Consider the following 20,521-nt stretch of genomic DNA (forward strand, 5'->3'; position numbering starts at 1 on the left):
AGAGCATCTCATACACCTGTCCCTCACACAGCTAGCAAACATCCAGGTCCTCAGTCTCACTGCTTTCAAGTCAAGACCCGGGACAGTGCAGGGCCGCAGAGCCCTGAGCAAGTAAACTGCAGGCTCACTGAGTGGGCAGCCAGGCAAACCCGGGCTTGGACTTCGTCCTACCACTTCCTGGTGGCCTCACCCTGCAAAGTTAGGGGCATGGATTTTAACCTACCTTTTGGCTCCAGTGAGACTTGAGGGAGCAGACATCTGGGAACACACGCAGCGGAGGGCCTGGCACAGAGCAGCCTCTTCCAGGCTGCTTTCTGTCTGAACACCTTGTCTTCCTGTTCTGTGGAGGCTGGAGCAAATTACCACCGACCTCGTTGGCTTCAAACCACAGGAATTTCTTCTCTCACGGTTTTGGAGGCCAGAAGTCTGAAAGGAAGGCGTTGGTAAGGACACGCTCCCTCCAGAGACTCTCGGGGAGAACCCGTCTTCGCCTCTTCCGGTTTCGGCGGCCCTTGGGTTCCTTGGCTCGTGGCCGCATCCAATCTCGGCCTCCGTCTCCACCTGGCCTTCCTGCCGGTTTATGTTGTTGCGGAAAAATGCGTTACAAGCTCGGTTGTGACAGCAACCTGGAACCGGGCTCTCGGAGAATTGGAGAACTCGGGTTTATTACGCCAGCAGGCCCAGAGAAGTTAAGACTCCAAGCTCTGGACCCAGCTGTAGGTTTACACCGGCTTTTATAGGCTGCCAATTTACACTTTGCAACATCATATATAAGTGAGGTATAAGGAAAGTTGACAAATTAAGAACAAGCTTTGTAGAAATGGACCAATCAGGAGTGAAGGAAATAACCAATCAGGAGTGAAGGAAATAACCAATCAGGAGTGAGCTCAGGGAACCAATAGAATTTTAGGAGTAAGTAAGCTGTTTCAGAGGTAAAAAGCGAGATAGAGGCTTTGGGCCAGGGAACTGGATGGTGCCGGCAGGAGAGTAGTGGCCCTGCTTGGGGGTCCTGCTGGTCTTTTTATGGGGTTCCCGCCTCAATGTGTCCTCTCGTTTAACAAGGACTCTAGTCATTGGATTTCAGGCTCGCCGTAAATTCAGGATGATGCATCTTGAGATCCTTAACTAATTGCCTCTGCAAACACCTTTTCCCCAGTTAGGTTATAATCTGAGGTTTTGTGTGGACATGAATTTGGGGGGCCACTATTCTACCCAGTTTATTCCGCATGGCCGAGGAACCCAGGCCAGGGCCTTTTCTCTGTATCTCTGATCCCATACCCCAGCAAGGACGGCCAGCTGTGGGCCTTCTGCTCACACAGTCTGAGGCCGCTTCCCCTCCCGCAAACAGGGGCCCTCCCAGCGTCTGGGCCCAAGTGTCCAGGTAACATCCCAGGGCTGATCCAGGGCTGGAGAAAGCAGCTGTTTCCCTGCCATTTCCTGTTCTGGGCTAGCCCAGAGGTTAGGGGTGGTCGGGGAGTGTGCCCGTTTTAACCCTTTCCTTGCCAGCAATCAACCCTAAGCCTACGTCTCAAGTTGCGGCCAAACCTGGGGCGACAGCGCCCCCTGGTGGCCGGCTGGAGCCCTCACCGCGGCTCCCCTGTGCTCACGCAGCCGTGCGCGGCGGAGGTGGCTGTAAATGAATTTAGCAGCCGCGCCGTTATTTAAATTGTTTTAATTAATCACAGATTGAGCAGTAAATGAACCACTAAGTGGAGAGAGAGAGCGGACTGAGCGAGAAAGAGGTGAGGGGAGGAAGGCAGCGCCTCGGTGATGGCTTAAAGAAGCACAAACAGCTTCCGAGGGGGCAGGGGCGGGGGCAGGAGGCGCAGATGGCTGAGCTTTTCCTCCCGCTCCTGACACGTGTCGGCGCCCCAACCCCGGGTGCCACGCGTGGGGACTGGGCGGGGTGGGGGGGTTCCTACTCCCTGACAAAAAGAATAGAAAGTTGGCTAAAGGAGAGAGCAAGCAGGAGGGGGAGTAACACTTGGTAAGAGTTTAATGCGTGACTTGGCTGCACTCCGCACTTTTTTCCTAAACCTGTTACTATATGCAAAACACAGTTTAAAACACCCAGCATCCTAACCCAGCAATGCCAAGGGCTCACTGTGGGACCTTGAACGTGTAATCAGCGCCCGGATCTGGCTTCTCTGGGATAAGACCGGGTGGAATTGCAGAAGACAATGTCTAAAAGCTCCCGGATCTAGGATTCTTTGCTGTTGAACAAAGGCATTTCAGGGATGCTCTGGGCCAGCTTCCCCATCTGTAAAACAGGTTTACACCTTCTCCAGAGTTAATATGGGATTCAGCAAACTGCAGCCTGCTTGTTTTTGTACAGCCTGTGAGCTAAGAGAGGTTTGAGGGTTTGTTTTTGTTTTTGTTTTTCTTTTACATTTTTCTATGGTTGAAAAAAATCAAAAGAACAATATTTCATGATGAAAATTATACGAAATCTTAATTCCATAAATAAAGCTTTATTGGAACGCGGCCACGCTCATTCATTTTAAGGATTGTCGGCAGCTGCTGGCACAACACAGAAGCAGTTTAGTGGTTGTATCAGAGACTGGATGTCCAGAGAAGCCTGAAATATTGACTGTCTGACCATTTACATAAATGGTTTGCCCACCCCTGATTTAACACATCATGATTTGTCAGATGCACGGTTTTATGTACCGTTAACAAGGAAAAACGCTGCCAATTAAACCACACCATAATGTTTTCATATTACTTAGATTTTATTATTTTACATTTATTGGAAGTTATTTAGACTGTTTAAACCTAGATTTGGATCACACTTGTGAAAACATAAAAAAAGAAAATGTAAAATAAATTGATTATGGTATCCCCAAAACCTCTTCGTATCCAGAGACCAACTGTTCTGAATCACTTTTTGACTCAAAATTACTTTCATTTTTGTCTAGCATACAATATCGTCCCCCATGGTTCTCTGTAAAGCAGCATTTCTTTTTCCCTTTTTATTTTTTTAATTGAGGTAACATTGGTTTACAACATTAAGTAAGTTACATGTATGCAACATTATATTTCGACTTCTGTATACACTGCAGCATGGTCACCTCAAAGGTTTAGTTCCCACCCGTCACCACGCATTTTGTCCTCCACCCCTCCCCTCTGGTAACCACTACTCTGTTGTCTGTATCTATGTGTTTGTTTTGGTTTGATTTGGTTTGTATGTTTTTGGTTTTTTTAATCCACTTATGAGTGAAATCAAGTATTTGTCTTTCTCCATCTGATTTATTTCATTTAGAATAATACCCTCCAGATTCATCCATGTTCCTGCAAATGGCATTATTTTATTCTTTTTTATGGCTGAGTAATACTCCGTTGTGTATATACAACACAACTTTTTTTCTTCTTTTTTTTCTCTTTTTTTCCCTTTTTTTAATTGGAGTATAGTCAGTTTACAATGTTGTGTCAATTTCTGGTGTACAACATAATAGTTTAGTCTTACATATACATACATATATTCATTTTCATATTCTTTTTCATTATAAGTTACAAGATATTGGATATAGTTCCCTGTGCTATACAATATAAACTTATTTATCTATTTTATATATAGTAGTTAGTATCTGCAAATCTCAAACTCCTAATTTATCCCTTCCCCCCCTTCCCACCAACCCACCCCAGTAACCATAAGTTTGTTTTCTATGTCTGTGAGTCTGTCTCTGTTTTGTAAATAAATTCATTTGTTGTTTTTTTAGATTCCACATATAAGTGATATCATATGGTATTTTTCTTTCTCTTTCTGACTTACGTCACTTAGAATGAGAATCTCCAGGTCCATCTATGTTGCCGCAAATGGTATTATTTTATTCTTTTTTTATGGCTGAGTAGTTGGAGTCATGGCAGGTGCTAAGGCTTCAATCTCTGAGACACAAGCTCAAGGCTGAAGTGATGACTGCAAGGAAGAAGAGGTGGCAGGAGGTTTAAATTTCATAGTATGTGGCTGACCCCGGACAGCAAGGATGGGCAAGGATTCCCCACTGTACAGAGTAGGGGAGAGAAAAAAAGTCTGCCTGAAAGGCTTCCAGGAACGGGTGTGCTCAGGAGGGGTCCAGGTGTCCCCCAGCCCAAGAGGACAAGGGGAGGCCCGGGGAGGAGGTTGAATGTGCAGGGAATCTCACTGACAGTGTCGGCGCCGCTAAGTTCTAAAGGGCACAGCCCAGGAGTCTGGGCAGCAGCATCCCTGGCAGGGGAGGCGGGACTGCCTGCCGGGGAGGGAGGAACTCTTTATCGCTGACATTGTTCAGAATTGCAGATGCGTGATGCCCATGAAAAGCAGGCTGAGTTTTATGGGTTTTATTCTTGTTTTAAATTCTCGACTGCCCTTCCTGCCTGAACCCAGGGCAGACTGCGGGTTTGGGGAGTTCGGAGATGTGTGAAATTGAGTCCGTTAGGGCTGCACACCCGAGAGCGGTAGGGATGAGATGATGGAGGCAGAGGTTGGAACAGCTAACACCCACGTGTGCCGCCCTCTTGTAAGGGCTTCTTCACACAAAGCAACTGACTGACTCCTCAAAGCCATCCTACGAGCTGGGCTCTGGAATTACAGCCCCATAATATGGGAAGAGGAAACTGAGGCACTGAGAGGCACGTGACGTGCTAGACGATCCCCAGATGTCAGGTGGAAGAGCTGGCTGGCTCCAGACTCTGGGCTGGACCCCTGTGTGACCTGCCTTGCACTGGGCCCCACTGTGATGACCTGGGGTCCTGGCTTCTCATGGTGGCTGCTGTACACGGGGCTGCGAGAGTGTTGGGCTCATCCTGGTGGTCTCTCTGGCTCGTGAGGGTCGAGAAGAGGGGTGTTTCCCGGGCTCCTGAATCTCCCTGCCCATCCGCAGCCACTTAACCACTTCAGTGGCTGTGTTCTCAAGCAGAGGGCCACTTTCTCTGAGGCCCCAGGACTCAGTGCTCGGCCGCAGCAGCTCCCCTCCCTGTCTAATGAGGATGTCAACGACGGGTTCGTGGATGCAGCAAGTGACGACCAGAGGCAGGGTAGACGCGGGACTCCGCACCTGTTAGCGGAGATAAGAAAAATCTCTTTTCCAAGGCAGGTTAGGCTGGAGTTTCCCTCCCTTGCTGCCAAAAGCATCATAACTGAATTACAGGGAGGGTCTGCCAGGCAAGAAGTCCTGGGCAGAACAGCTCGGAATCCAGGAAAAGCCAAGATTTGGAGAGTCGAGCTTCAGAGAGGTCTGGCAGCCAGGCTGTCACCACCAGGAAGACCTTCATGATCCCTGAATAGGGAGGGGGCCTGGAAAAGTAGTGGGGGGCCCTATGGGAGAACTGGGGGTAGAGGAGCAAGAACCAAGATGTACGTCAAGCCATTTCCTGGTGTGCAACGTGGGAGAAGAGGTAAGTCTCCCAGCCGGAGAGGGGAGCAGCCCCAGCCCGATCCCCACCTTGTATTAGCTGTGTCCCCTCAGACACACAGTTGAGCCCCTCTCTCTGTCGGTTCCTATCTCTGCCACATGAGGATGGTACAGTACCTGCCTCTAGGACTGCCAGGTGGACACGTGAGACTATCCCTGAGGAAGTGTCGTCTATGCACATTACTCTCCCTCCTCTGCTCCCCTAGGCTTGCTGCCTGGTGGCCACGTCCTCCCACGCTCCACTCTCCTCCATTCCTGCCTTTCCGACTTAGAGCCCTCCTTGAAGAGGCAAGCTCAGGCATCACTCCTCCAGGAAGCCCTCCATGCTTCCCTCCCACTCCAGGTCTCAGTAGATGTCTTCTCTGTGCTTCTCCCTGCTGCGTTTTTGAAACCTGCCTCCCAGCACCTATTACATCAGAGGGCACATTATAGGTTCTCGGTGACTGTTGAACAAATGAGGGCATGAACAAACAAGCTGGGAATGTGGGGGCTGGGTTTCAGGAACAAGCCAGAGGTTTATTTACCAGACCTGGGGACCAAGGGGCAAGGGATGAGACTCGCTTTTACTCAACGCCCTGATGCCTCCTCCCACACACATTCTAGGTCCCGTTGGTCTCAGAGCCGATTTTCATTCATACAACAAAGATTACTGAGCTCCCATTGTGTTCCATACCCTGTTCTTGGCACTAGAGATACAGAAGGAAGCAGAATATTCATAATTCCTCATCTCTTTGTGCCTGTTATGTTCTTATAGCAGAAACAAGGAAATGCATAAAATACAAGATAATTTCAGATCAAGGTAAGTATTAGGGAGAAAATGAAAGCATGAAGAGAGGGAACTGGGGCAGAAATTTATAATTTCAGATCAAGGTAAGTATTAGGGAGAAAATGAAAGCATGAAGAGAGGGAACTGGGGCAGAAATTTCCTTGAAATGGAATAGTCAGGGGAGATATTTAAACATCAATGGGTAACGAATATCACACGTTATCAATAGAAGGTGAGTGTAATTGGAGGCATAGACTGGGGGTTCAGGATTTGCAGAATTAACTACTATATATAAAATAGATAAACAGCAAGGTCCTGCAGTATAACACAGGGAAATATATCCAATATCGTGTAATAACATGTAATGAAAAAAATCTCAAAAGGAATGTATATACACCTATATGTATAACTGACTCCCCAGGAAGGGCCCACCGCGGGCTTCCGTCCAGGGGTGCTGGCCTGCGGAACTCTGCCCATCACCAGTCTGCCACCCAGTCACCCTCGCTCCTGTGTTGTCCTTGCTGCAGACCGTGACATGTTCAGAGCAGCCCGGCACTCTGCAGGGGCTTGGGGACCGGCCACCAGTAATGAAAGATCCACTTTTTTTGTATTATGGTATTCCCGATTTTTTGAAAAATACAAAATTTGAATCATTCACCTCTTGAGGCATACTCAGAAAGTTATCTGCTGAATAAAAACTTCTAACTGAACCAAAGCGAGTACTTCAGAAAGCATTCTGACCCGTCCCTCCCTAGTATAGAACAATTTCCAGGTACCTGGTTGTCGTGTAAATTTCCATTTCCTGGGTGTCTGATGATAGGGAGCCCTTTTCCTTGATTTCCCTAATAATCACTGGATAATTTTAAACTGTTAATAATAATCATTTCCATTTCCTCCAGAGTCCACTCGAACCCCAAGACTATTTCCCAAAGTCCTAATGCAGTCACCTTAGCCAAGGGTGAGGAGATTAGAAGGAGCTGAGAGGGGAAAACCAAGGAAGTTATCATAGAGGGAGGGAGTGAGGAAGGTGAGAGAGGCCCCAAGTCCAATCCCAGCCTCAGGGTCCTGACCAGGTCCCATCCTGCAGGGCGATTCCCTCTGCCTCCCTTCCAACCACCACCACCTCCACCACCAAGTTCCTGCCTGCCTGTGATGGTGCAGGTTGCCCCTACACAGGAGTGCCCACTGGGAGGGCCAGGAAACCCCAGCTCTCACTGTCTACCAGGCTCTGTGCCCTCCCACATCTGCCCCGAGGACTGGCCCCAGGCCCTGTAAGGGCTGGCAGCAGCCCTGTTATTATGGAGGAGAAAGGGTGCACGGAGGCCCATCTTTCATTTCTCCAGCCAAAGACCCCTCTGGACCGAAAGGATGCTGTTAACTCCCCAACCATGTAGGGAAATGGAAGGGAGAGAGAGGAGTTCTTCTAGCCCAAGCAGACTGACTGTGAGATGTGTGTGGCCCCTCTCAAACCATTCCTGGATGTGCCTCAAATATTATCCACTCCATCAGCCTCCAGGGGCCAGGCCAGGAGGTGACCAGCCAGGACTGAGCAATCAGAGGCCTGCGTGGGCTCGGGCACAGACAGATGCTCCTCTGGTTTATTCCCTATTAGCCTGGTAATGTAATACACTGGGTGTAATGGGTGCGTGGATCAAGAGACACACTCCCTTTATGTTCCCCAGGCTCTGCAGTAACCTCCTGTGTCCCTCTGCCTCTCTCGGGCACATCTCCAGCTGGCCACCCTGACTTCTCTGGAGCTGGAGCTGGCAGAGAAGACATTTTGTTGCAGCCCCTAAACTGGGGGGAAACATAGTCTCAGGCTTTTGTAAGTGGCAGCCATCAAATATGGGAGGACAGTCCTCCTTTTTTGTTCCTGGAGAATGAGTCTGTTTCCAAATATAAGGACTTGGAAAAGCCAGGTAGCATCCAATGGGAACAGGTGCTGGCAAGCTGGGCCTGCCATGTTTGTTCAGGGCTATATCTTCCTACAGGCCTTGTTTCTCACTTCCTGCCACCACTGCCACCTGGCTACCTCCCAGCCCAACTCCACCAGCGATCCCCAGGGTCCCCCTCAGCTAATCTCTCTGTGCTAGCAAGGAAGCAGTGCCATGGGAAAAGTCTGAGTTTGGGAGACCCACAAACTCAAAACAGAATCTAGATCTGAGTCCCTAAGCCAGGTGACTTCACCTCCCTATGCCTCAGTTTCTTCATCTATAAAATGGGCACATAAACCATTCTCCCTGGCTTGTGGGGAGGATTAATTAAATCTCCCAGAAGGCCTGGCACAGCATTGGTGTCCAACAAAGCTTAGTTTGACAGCTCCCCCGACATCCCCGACTCCATCAGATTGTCCTGAAGGGCTTTTCATTATGTCAAAGAATGAATCCAGGAAAACCTGGGATTGAACTCTCTCTTCTTTCTTCACATATATATATGTAAATACATATACACATATACATGTATATGTACATATACACATATATTTATATATATACACATATATTTTCAGATTATTTTCCATTATAACTTATAACAAAAAATTGAATATAGTTCCCTGTGCTATCCAGTAGGTCCTTGTTGTTTACCTATTTTATTTTTGTTATTTTTTATTAAAGTGTAGTTGATTTACAATGTTAGTTTCAGGTGTACAGCAAAGTGATTCAGTTATACACATACATACATTTTTTTCCTGTCCAGATTCTTTTCCACTATATGTTATTACAAGAAATTGAATATAGTTCCCTGTACTATCCAGTAGGTTCTTACTGTTTATCTATTTTATACATAGTAGTGTGTATCTGTTAACCCCAAACTCCTAAATTATCCCTTCACCCCCCTTTCTGCTTTGGTAACCATAGTTTGTTTTCTATGTCCATGAGTCTATTTCCAGTTTGTAAATAAAATTTGTATCTTTTTTGAGATTCCACATATAAGTGATATCATATGATATTTTTCTTTCTCTGTTTGATTTACTTCACTTAATATGATCATCTCCAGGTCTATCCATGTTGCTGCAAATGGCATTATTTCATTCTTTTTTATGGCTGAGTAGTATTCCATTGTATTCCATTCTCACATCTTTTTTTTGAATCATTTGTCAATGGACATTTAGGTTGCTTCCATGTCTTGGCTATTGTGAATAGTGCTGCTATGAACACTGGGGTCCATGTGTCTTTTCAAATTAGAGTTTTCTCTGGATATATGCCCTGAACTGGGCTCTTTACTCTGAACACACAGCTATGAGTTTACCTATCCCTCGAGCAGTTCTCATGCAATTCCTTCTGTGGCCAAACACAGAAATTATCAATGATCTGGCAACTTACATACTCATCCCTGCTCGACTGTCCCACCCCATTTAACACCAGTGTCCCTTGGGGCTCATCACACTATCTGGTCAGTGGATAGTCAACCTCACAGAATGACATCAGCATCCCATGATGCTGTGCCCAGGAAATTAAGATCAATTGCATTTGAAAATGCGTATCTCACAAACGAGGCAGGATTTCATGAGCTCAATGAAAGGGGCATCAAAGCGTGGCTCAGATCACACACAGAACCTTTGACAAACGAGTCAGTAAGAAGCAGCCTCTGCATTTCAAGTCCCTCCTCCTCCTTACTTGCTGCACATCCATGAACAAGTTATTAACCTCTCCACGCCTTAATTTCCTTATAAAACACACAGAATATGTTTGCCACATAGAGTTGCAGTAAAAATAAATCCATTGATGTACACAAAGAGCCTGGCACATGGTATGAGCTCAAAAAATGCTAGTTATCAGTACTGTGTAGAAGGGCGAGACCAGTTAAAAATTAACAAAGAGGAAATCAATGAGGATAATGAATAAGTGCCTCCAAAGAGAATAATTTCAATATCAAAGCACTAAGAGAGGCCCTTAGGAAAACTTACGAAGCCCTCAAGCATTTTTGCAAAATGCAATCCTCTTTATAGTTGTGCCGTGAAAATCTAATATGAAGTGAAGGTGGTTCTAATGCACCAATATTCCGTCTTGTCAGAAAAATTCCACCCAAAAGAGAAATGTGTGATTCAGTCTTTGTTCATTCTAAAAATTCAAGGGCACTATTTTAATTATACTAAAATAGTGTTAAACGTAACATACAATTTACTTACTTTCATTCTATTTTGCTTTCTATCTCAGTGACAGGTTGGCCTCATCCCAAGGGTATGATACACGGGCTGACATTGGGCAGAGATGGCACTGATGTCCAAGTGCATGGTTCCAAGTTTGCCCTTGGGTGGCATAAATACTAATGTGGCTGGAGACGGGGTTCAAGCCAGGAGAAACTGGAAACAGGAGACTGTCTTTCTTTCTTTGGATCAATAAATATTTATTGTGCCAGATACTGTTCTAGATGCTTGAGATACAGGCATGAAAAATAGACCAAAAAATCCCAACCTTCATGGGCTTATAATCTAATTGGGATGGAGGTTAAGCTCTAAGCCATAGACGTACTAAATAGTAAATGATGTAGCACTTAAGTGCTATAGAAAAGGGAGCGGAGGATCTGGGTACCAGAGCAGGGGTAAGCAGACAGGGCCTAGCTGAGAAAGTGCTGTTTGAGGAGGCAAGAAGGAATGAGAGAGTGAGCCATGAGACTGCGCAGGGAAAAGCATTTCAGGCAGAGGGAACAGCAAATGCAAAGACACAAGGGTGTCTGGTGCGTTCAAAGGAACTGCCAGGAGGTCCATGTAGCTGGAGCACAGAGAGGCCATGGAGTCTGATTTCACAGGGCCTCATAAGTTGTTGGTTCTCCTCTGGATTCACTGGGGGGTAGGGGAGAAGCCTGAGCAAAAAGGGCCAGATATGGCAACTGTACGGCGCAAGGACTGGAGGGGAAAGGAGAAAGCATGGAACTGAATGTTGTTGTCCAAGGCAGGGCTGCAGCTGGCTCACCCCTGGAGATAGTTGAGGCAGCCAGAGAAGTGATGAGATTCCAGACACACCTGAAGGATCTAACCAGTAGGATTTGTTGATGGATTAGATGTGGGCTGAGAGGAAAAGGTGTGGGATGATTGCTAGGTTTCTGCTTCTGGCGCATCAAACCTGGAGCTCAGGTCAGCTCACCAAACGGAAACACAGCCAGCCAGCAGGGCAAGCAAGGGTGGATGAGCGGTGGGGGCTCCACCAGAGCGCCCCCACGATACGGCCGCTCGCTATGTACAGCCTTGGCAATCACAATAATGGCACCCAGTGGGGACTTACGGGGTGCAGGCCCTGTGCTCCCCCGGCAGGGTCTCACTGGATGCCCTCAGCAAGCCTGTGAGGTGGGCATCACTAGTTCTGCTTACCGGGGGTGTGATGAGAGCACCTGAAATCTACCCTTAGCACATTTCCAGCATTCGTTACGCTATTATTAACCATGGTCATCATGCTGCATGTCAGCTCTCTAGACTTACTTATCCTCTGTAATCGCAAGATTGTTCCTTTGACCAACATCTCCCCACTTCCCTGCCTCCCTGCCCCTGGTGACCATCATTCTACTCTCTGCTTCTGTGGAGTCAACTTTTTTAGATTCCACAGGGAAGTGAGATGGGAAAGAGTTTTCCTTTCTGTGTCTGCTGAAGGTGACTTTCAGCTTTGGCTTCTAGGAGGAGAGCGGGAAGGCAAAGCACTTTCTGAGTGTGGAGGCTCTAGAGCAAGATGGATCTGGGTTCCAATCCTACGCCAAGATGCTCTCCGGGTCCCCCTTTCCTCATGAAGCTATTGGGAGGTTTCAACTAAATGATCAGTGTCAGGTGCAGTGCTGATAGCAGCAGCGACTGCGTCTTGAGGACTTTCTGCAGACCGGGCACTGTCTGAAGCCCTTTGTGTTCAGTTCTCACAGCAGCCCTGTGACCTGGGTTCTATCAATAAACCCATTTTACAGAAGAGGAGCCTGAGCCAAAGAGTGTTGAAGTAACTTACCCAAAGTTCCCTGGCTCCTCTCCTTCTTTGTTATGTGGCTTTGGTCAAGTCACTTCATCTCCCTGATCTTGCACAAGTTAATTTACTGCTTGTGTGTCCTGATTACCTGTTCCAGAGAATAGAGTGTCTAGCATGTATTAATCCTCAAAACAGATAGGAGTGTTTTTTTAATCCTTCTCAACTTCATCATCACTACTCATAAAATTACAGACTTGCCCAAAAAGAGAAGAGATACTCAGTAAACACTCAACCAAGGTGGGATGGAAGGCGGGCGAGAAGGGAGGAAGGAGAAGTGAATGAAGAACAAATGAACAAAGGAATGAATGCATGCATGCATCACCCACCCAGAGAAAGCTCTGGAATGCTGAAGGGGGGCAGGAGGATGTGAAGCGTGTTTAAGTGCTACACCTGCAAAGTGATGGAGCCTGTGCGTGCAGAAGAAACAAGGACCCATATCACTGTAGCTCCATCACCCTCCACCCCTCGACTGAGGTCTCCCTTCATCCCCCAGAGCATAAGTAAATCTGAGAACCATTTGCACCCTGATGGACAGTGATGCCAACAGAAATGTCAATTGACCATAATTGGTCCAAAAATGGACTTCACAACCCAAATGATCAGTTTAAGACCCCAGGGACGCTTTATTAATATTTCTAATTTATGGGCTCATTTGAGAAGTCATCAGGGGCAACAAATGTAATAAATCATAGGTTAAAAGGACTCCAGACAGCAACACATGAAGCCTTCTGCGAGCACGCTGGGTGGTAGCCAGTTGAACATTTGAGACAATCATAGCAACTGTCACCAGGGAGATGGCTGCAAAAGGGAGTCTGGAGTTGGTGGCGGTGACAGCTGGAAGCAGATTATCAAGGAAGGACAGCATTTTCTGGTCCAGCGGGGTAAGCAGAGGAAGAATTGTGCAGCTGCTTTGTGCAGGCACTTTATTTGCATTGTCTCGTTAAGCCCCTCGAGAGGCATCTGTGTGATAACTGCCCTGATTCCCATTTATAGATGAGGCAACCGAGGCTCAGAGAGACTAGATCACTGGCTCATTTAACAGTTGAGCTGGGGTTCAAAGGCAGGAGGCACCCACCCAATGATCCATGCTCTTAATCGCTGCACTTTTCTGGCCACCAGTTCAATGTATCCATTCCACAGAGCTGGAGACTGAGACCCAGTGATGGAGACACACATGTAAGTCAACAGCAGGGCTGGCATGAGGACTCTAGCATCCTGATATCTATTCTCTTCTCTCTGAAATACTGCCCTGACTCTCTGTCATTCTCGTCTCCTCACTCTTTTTGTTTTTTCTTTCCTTCATCGCATTCATTACCTGCCATGTTATGGATTTACATTTTTGGATCCCAGTATGCTCACATTTGTGAGCTGAGGGTTTGGACTGTTTAATCTTACACCAACTTGTACACCAAGTGATACAGCTGTTTACACACACATCTCAAGCATATAGTCTTCCCAGTGGTCCCAAAATAACTAAAGTCCACTTGCTAAATTCTCTCCTTGCCTGCACTCCCTGACTGCAATGGTCAGAGGGAGGTGGGACCTCCTATGTTTGCCCCTCTGAGGGTTTTCTCTGTGCCCCGGCAGCTGCCAGCCCCTTTCACATGGATACATTCTTAACAGGTTACAGCTTTTGTGTCTTCTGAAGTTGCCTTCCCACTTCTCTGCTTCAGCATATTACGTGTTCATTATTAAGTTTGTCACCAAAGAGGACATCCCGCTTCCTTTCTCCAGATTTTTAGGAGAATTGCTCATTGTAGCTCCCAACTACAAGCTATAGTCAGGCTATTGGTTATATAGCCAATATTCATATTTCCCTTCTTGTTAACAATAGAACCCCAATCTCATGCAGGGTGACAGTATTCCCAGGTTAAAGACTACATTCCCTCATCCCACCTTCAGCTAAAAGAGGAGGCTTAATGAGATGAAAGAAAAAATCATTAGATGAGTTTCCCTCCAAAAAGGCTTTTGAGAGGGGGCTGAAGCCAAGAGATTGGTCCTTCTGCCCTTCCATCTGGAATGCAGACCTGATTTCTGGAACCCCAGAAGCCAGTTTGGACTGTGAGGCAACCTTGAGGCTGGAAGCTGGCACTAAGGTAGATAGACCTAATGATAGTGAATTTGCAGCCGAGCCCTCGCCTGACACTCTTGGCCCCATTTACATGACAGAAAAAAATAAATGAATACTATGTGATCTTTCTTATATGTGGAATCTAAAAACAAAACAAAACAAAACAAAAACACAAACACCAAGCTCATAGATACAGAGAACAGATTGGTGGTTGCCAGAGGTGGAGGGTGTAGGAAGGGAGAAATTGGATAAACTGGGAGGGTTGGTTTAATTTACATTTTTGAGACATTTATTCCTGTGTTCTGTGACATGCGGCCAAATATAATGCTAATTAATGTGTTGACATATGAGTTTTTGCTCAGCAGACCCTCACTGCTGTGGCCAAGCCGTGGTGTCCGGGGTGTGGTGTGAAACACCAGTAAGCCTCAGCCCTTGCTTTTAAGGGTCTCTCAGGGCAGGGGATTCTGCCAGTAAACCATGATACAATGTCAAAAGAAAAATTGCAAGGGCTTTACTTGATATGACTATTTTATTGATCGAGAAACAAACTGTGACCAGGGATACTTCAAACCCCAAGCTGATAAGAAGCTGAGAGGCATGACGTTCCAGGACGGTTTAGAGTGAAGAGGAGGAAGTTGTTTGACCTTCACAGTGATGGGCTGTTACCACGGGGGTTTCCAGACGGCAGGGGATTGGTTACAGTGATGCGCTTCTACCATTTTAGGAAGATGACTTCGGTTTATTTTATGATGATCAGGAACATTGACAAGAGATAGATAACCTGAGAGGTTTAGCCTCTGTTCATGACATAAGCTAGAATTTGTTTTGCTTACGTGGCTTAAATGGTTTGGTCTGCTTGGGGACTTTCAAGTCTGGTCTCCATTTAATTTTATTGTAATAGTGGGAAGTTTGGAGAGCCGAGGGACACAGAGGAGGGGCTGTGACTCAGCCAGAAAGGGCAGAGACAAGTACCCAAAGGACACGCTGCATGTTCAAGAACAAAGATTCACTTGGGCAAATGTGGAAGAGTGTTCACCAGGCTGAATTCTCCCCACCCCTACACCTGAACGTACACTTAAACACACACCTTATACAAACACACACACGTGAAGACACACACAAGCATGCAGGCACACAAACCTCTTGTGGTCCTCCAATCCTTCCAGGCTCCCTCCTGCCTGGAATTCTGTCCAGTCCCCTCCCCTCCCCAGTTCCCAGGCCAGTGTGACCAGAGGTCCACCTTCCCCTCTGGCTTGGGCTGCCCACCATTTCTCACAGGCTCCCTATCCTCACATGGTTTGCAGGTTTTCACTAAGAGCTCACCTCTAGCCAATTTTTGTGCTGTTGAACAGTGGAATCGTCCCATGGGCAACGTCTCCTTTGCCTCTGCTGGGGTCCCTCGGGTTTCAGAAGCTTGGGTTTGAAGTTCACTGGTGTATCCAAAAATCTGTGGTTACTTTTTATCCAGAATGCCCATCTGTTGGAACAGGAATGTGTTGCCTCCACAAAAGCTAAACTTTTCTTGTTAGACTCACGTTGTCCAGATCACGGTCTGACAGGAAAACATCAGCGAGGCAGTCAGGAGACCTGGGATCCAGTCCTCAATCCCAATGAGCTGTTTTAGAATGACAGATGGATGGTCCTGTTCTTCATGATCGTGATTATTTACCTCTCAGCCTCATCCCAGAAGAGTTGAGGAGGTTTAGTTGAATACAGACAACCCGCACATGTTTTACAGGAAGGACTAGATAAAGAAACCAGAGTGAAGGAAAGGCAGCCCAGCACACTCTTAAGACCCAAGAGGCCAAATGAGGTGTTTAACTTAGCTTCCTAGGAGCTACGGAGAAAAGAGAAACACGACCACCTGCAAGTGGTCGGGATGACAAGGATTCTAAAGGTGCTCAAAAGAAGTGGGTTTTTTTCCTGGCTTGGTGGTCTGAGAACTCAACTGTGTGTTCTCACTAAGGAAACATCATGTGAGCCTCAGCAAGAGCCAGTCCCTCCGGGGAATTCGGAGCACGACTCTCCCCTTCATCTCTTTGTAGATATGATGTGGTAAGCAGGAAAACCTGAAGTTAAAGGCTGGAGTGAAAATGGACCTGTAGCTCAGACATGCTGTTCTGCCAGCTAAGGGAAGACCTATGGACATTTAACAGTCCAGTAGACCAGCCCCTACACAGAGAGTAGCCAAAGGAATACCTGTGGGAAAGCCTGTGGGAATACCTCTGAGAGTACCTGTGGGAATACCCCCTGGGAGTGAGGCGGGAAGCCCCATAAAAAGACCGGCAGGACCCCCCAGGCAGGGCCACTACTCTCCTGCCAGCACCACCCAGTTCCCTGACCCACAGGCTCTATCTCACTTTTTGCCTCTGAAACGGCTTACTTACCCCTAAAATTCTATTGGTTCCCTGAGCTCACTTCTGATTGGTTATTTCCTTCACTCCTGATTGGTTATTACTCTCACTTCTGATTGGTCCACTTCCCTAACTTCTGATTGGTCCTTTTGTAGTACTTCATTTGCATGGAGCTCACTCCTGATTGGTTATTTCTCTCACTCCTGATTGGTCTAGTTCTACAAAGCTTGTTCCTGATTGGTCAACTTCTGTTACACTTTATTTGCATATGATGTTGCAAAGTGTAAACTGGCAGCCTATAAAGGCCTGTATAAACCGACAGATACCGGTCCAGAGCTTGGAATGTTAACTTCTTTTGGCGGGGAGGTATAATAAACCTGAGTTCTCCAACTCTTTGGAGTGCTTCTTGGTCTCTCACCCAGATACAGGTTGCTGTCACAACTGAGCTGTAACACCAAGCTGTAACACATTTTTCCACAACAATACTTGTGGGAACACCTGTGATAATATTTGTGGAACCTGTGATAATATTTGTGGAACGATCTACAGAAATACCTTGAGAGTGCCTGTGGGAATACCTCTGAGAGTACCTGTGAGAGTACCTGAGAGTTCTTGTGGGAATTCCAGCAGGAGAGCTTGTGGGGCTGCCTGTGGGAAGCTGTAATCCTAAAAAGAACAGCTCTGGATTTTCTCCCACACCAGGAAATAATGTCCTAGTCCATCTAGCTGAGCCAGAATAATTTTAGCTTAAAATTTTTTTCTAAGTACATTTTACAAATCTCCCAAGAAAGTCCTAGAAAAATCCCACTACTGCATCCACAGACACCTAATGTCAAGCAAGTATCTCCTCCTGGTGAGTCTCACAAAGTGGCTTAGTAGGGAAACGTAGCCCTAAGAGACTAGATGAGTGAATACAATTCACAGGTTGTTGAATAAAAGCCAATTCAATGTTGGAGGACATCTGCCAACAATGACAATTGGGCTTGGAGCAGTTCATTCTGAGCCACTTTTTTCTGACAGTAATGAGGCCATTCCTGGTTCCTGACAATAAAACCGTGTCATCTGCATAGAAAAGACTTTCAACTTTCTGTTCCTCGTAGCAAAGGGCAATTCATTCAGCTCATCCAAAAGTTCTTTCAAGTCATAAAATACTCATTAGAGAGAGCAGGCGACCACAGCACATGGCTCTTGTGCTGTGCTTGAAATCATGATCTGGTTCGTCAAGACACGATTCCTCTTGATGGCAGCCCTCAGGCAGTGCTAAGGGGCAGGTTCTGTATAAGTGCCCAAGTCAGGGGTGGGGATTAATACTGGGCGCCTGTAGGTTAGCCCATAATTGGTTTCTCTCCATGTAATTCGTTTCTCTCCACTGAGTATAAGGCCAAAATCTGTCATTGCTGCTGCAACTCTTATATTGTTCCTGACAAATTTTTGCACAAGTGGCATAAAAAGGTCAATAGTGTGGAGTAATGTGCTGAAAAACTCAAGGGCTTCTTCATGCAAAATATTAGCCTGAGAAACCCACACTTGCAATTTATAAAAGAGGAAATTGACAGATGGTTCAGTTGGAATATCAAGTAAACCAAAACGTCTATCATTTGAGGGAATAAAGGGTGGTCCTTAACAAAGTGTGCTAATCAACCCTTTGGGTCCATCCAGGTAAGACTACCTGTAGAATTAAGGAGAACAAGTAACTTGGCTAATGAACACTCGAAACATGGTGAGTCCAAATGGAGATGAGCTGTAAATGTGCTCATCAGAATTCAAACTTAGTACCAAAAAAGAATGCAAAATAACTTTGTATTGATTATGTATCAGAATGATACTATTTGGATATGTTGGGTGAATAAAACGTATTGTTAAAATCAATGCCATCCTTTTTTTTTTTACTTTTGTTATATGACTACTGAAAAGTTTTAAATTACTTGCATGCACACATGGTAGCCGTCTGCAAGATGACCCCCAGTGCTTCCCCCCTTCCTGATACTCACATCCTCGTGTGGTCTCCCACATTGGATCAGAGTTGCTCTGTGTGACCAATAGAATGTATCAGAAGTAATGGCATGTCACTCAAGATTAGGTTACAAAAGACATTACTTTGGTCTCTTTTTCAATCTCTCTCTCTCTCTGTTCTAGGGAAAGTTAACTACTAGTTTGTGAACAGCTCCATGGAGAGGCCTACACAGTGAGAAACTGAGGCTTCCAGCCAACACCCACATGGATGAACTGTCTTAGAAGGAGGTCCTCCGGTCACAGTCCAGATAACCTTCAGATAACCACAGCCAAATTGACATCTTGACTATGACCTCACAAAAGACCCTGATTTGGTTGGAATCACCCAACTAAGCCACTCCCAGATTTCTGGTCCTCAGAAGCCAGATGACATCATAAATATTACACTTCAGTCAATTGATTACATGGCAACAGATAAATAATATGCACACATTTTATTTCTATTAAGCAGCACTGATCTTGAACTTAAAAAAGAAACGAAAAATAAAGGAATCCTCTAGAGCAGAGGCTCCTACCCCTGGCTGCACATTAAAATCACTTGAAAAACTTTTTTAAATAGCTGATGCCCAAGTCCCAACCGAGACCATTGAGTCAGAGCCTCTTGGGTTGGAGCCTCAGCACCTGATTCTGTAAAAGTTACCCGGGTAAGGTAGAGCGTTCAGCCCAGGCCTGAGACCCCTGCTCTAAAAAATCGACTCTCCAATGTCATAGAAGTTAAGTCTACAGATCATCTGATGTGTGGCCACTCTGGGTGTGCCTCAGAATCCACCTGTGAGCTGTTAGAAAGGCCAGTTCTTGGGCCCCAGCCCAGGAGGACCAAGCCAGAACCTGCATTTTTATACGATCTCCAGGGAATTTGGATGCACACTGTAGTTTGAGAAGCACTGACTTAGGGTATCAGTTCAGAACCGGTCCTCAGAACTCTCACACTCCAGATTCCTGCTATAGGCAACCATATTCCAGAATCTGTTCTCCCATAAGCATTTATTAAGCTTGACTTGTGCATGAGCTCCCTCACCGAGGGATTCTGACATAACTGGTGTGGGTGGGGCTGAGCCACAGAGAATCTTGTGGAAGTTCTCCCCAGGGGAGTCTAAGCTGCAGCATCGGTGGTAAGACGGAAGATGCCCCCAATTGCCTCTCAGTCCATTCTTTCTCTGTGTCACTCATCTCACCATAAAACTGGCAGTCGAGAGTTTAAAAATGACTTGTTTCCATTCAACACGAATCCTACAAGCCAACTGCCCCCTGTAGAATTTACATGAAGAAGCAGCAATTTCTTCCAACTCTAAAGAAGGGAAACTTGCCTCGTGGATTTACCCAGTGCCAATATGTACGTCTCAATGAGGTGCTTTCCTAAGGGAGTCCCAACAGTAATGCTGAGGACAGTAACCATCACCTGAGTAACACCCTTGAGAACCCACCCTGGCAAGATACACCACCACCATGTAGCAAGACCTAAATTTGATAATAACTAACTCAAAACTCCTCGTCGTACATCAGCTCGCTTCCTGGCTCACAGTTTAAGGATTCTTTTATCTCTTAGTTCCTTTATTTTCTTTTTTCCTTGCTGACCGTCTTTATCAAACCAAGAATTACTGTGACAAAATCCACCTGGACCCAAACCAAAATGAGCCAGCAAAGCCTGTTTTAAGTCACTGACCGCTCCACTGATAGTGGGTGAGGGGTAAACTGAGGACATTTCCTGGCATTTCAAGAGGGTCTCAAAAAAGTAACTTCCACCAATTTGAAAACTCCATTCCTCTCTGCAATACCGGCCTTCTCTGCGATGCAACCATGAGTGCGAAAAACCTGGTCATACCTGTGACTAAGGTGGGAGGGATATCATCACTTTGTCCCTGCCTGAGAATCGTCTTCCTGCTGAATAAGACAGGCTAACTGCAATACAGTGGACAGCACCGTCTCCCTCAAGCTGCTTACCATAATTTGTAATATCTGCTTGTCTGCTTGTTTTTCACATCTCC

Source organism: Camelus ferus, chromosome 12, assembly GCF_009834535.1.
Source record: "Camelus ferus isolate YT-003-E chromosome 12, BCGSAC_Cfer_1.0, whole genome shotgun sequence".
In the NCBI taxonomy this organism is placed as follows: domain Eukaryota; kingdom Metazoa; phylum Chordata; class Mammalia; order Artiodactyla; family Camelidae; genus Camelus; species Camelus ferus.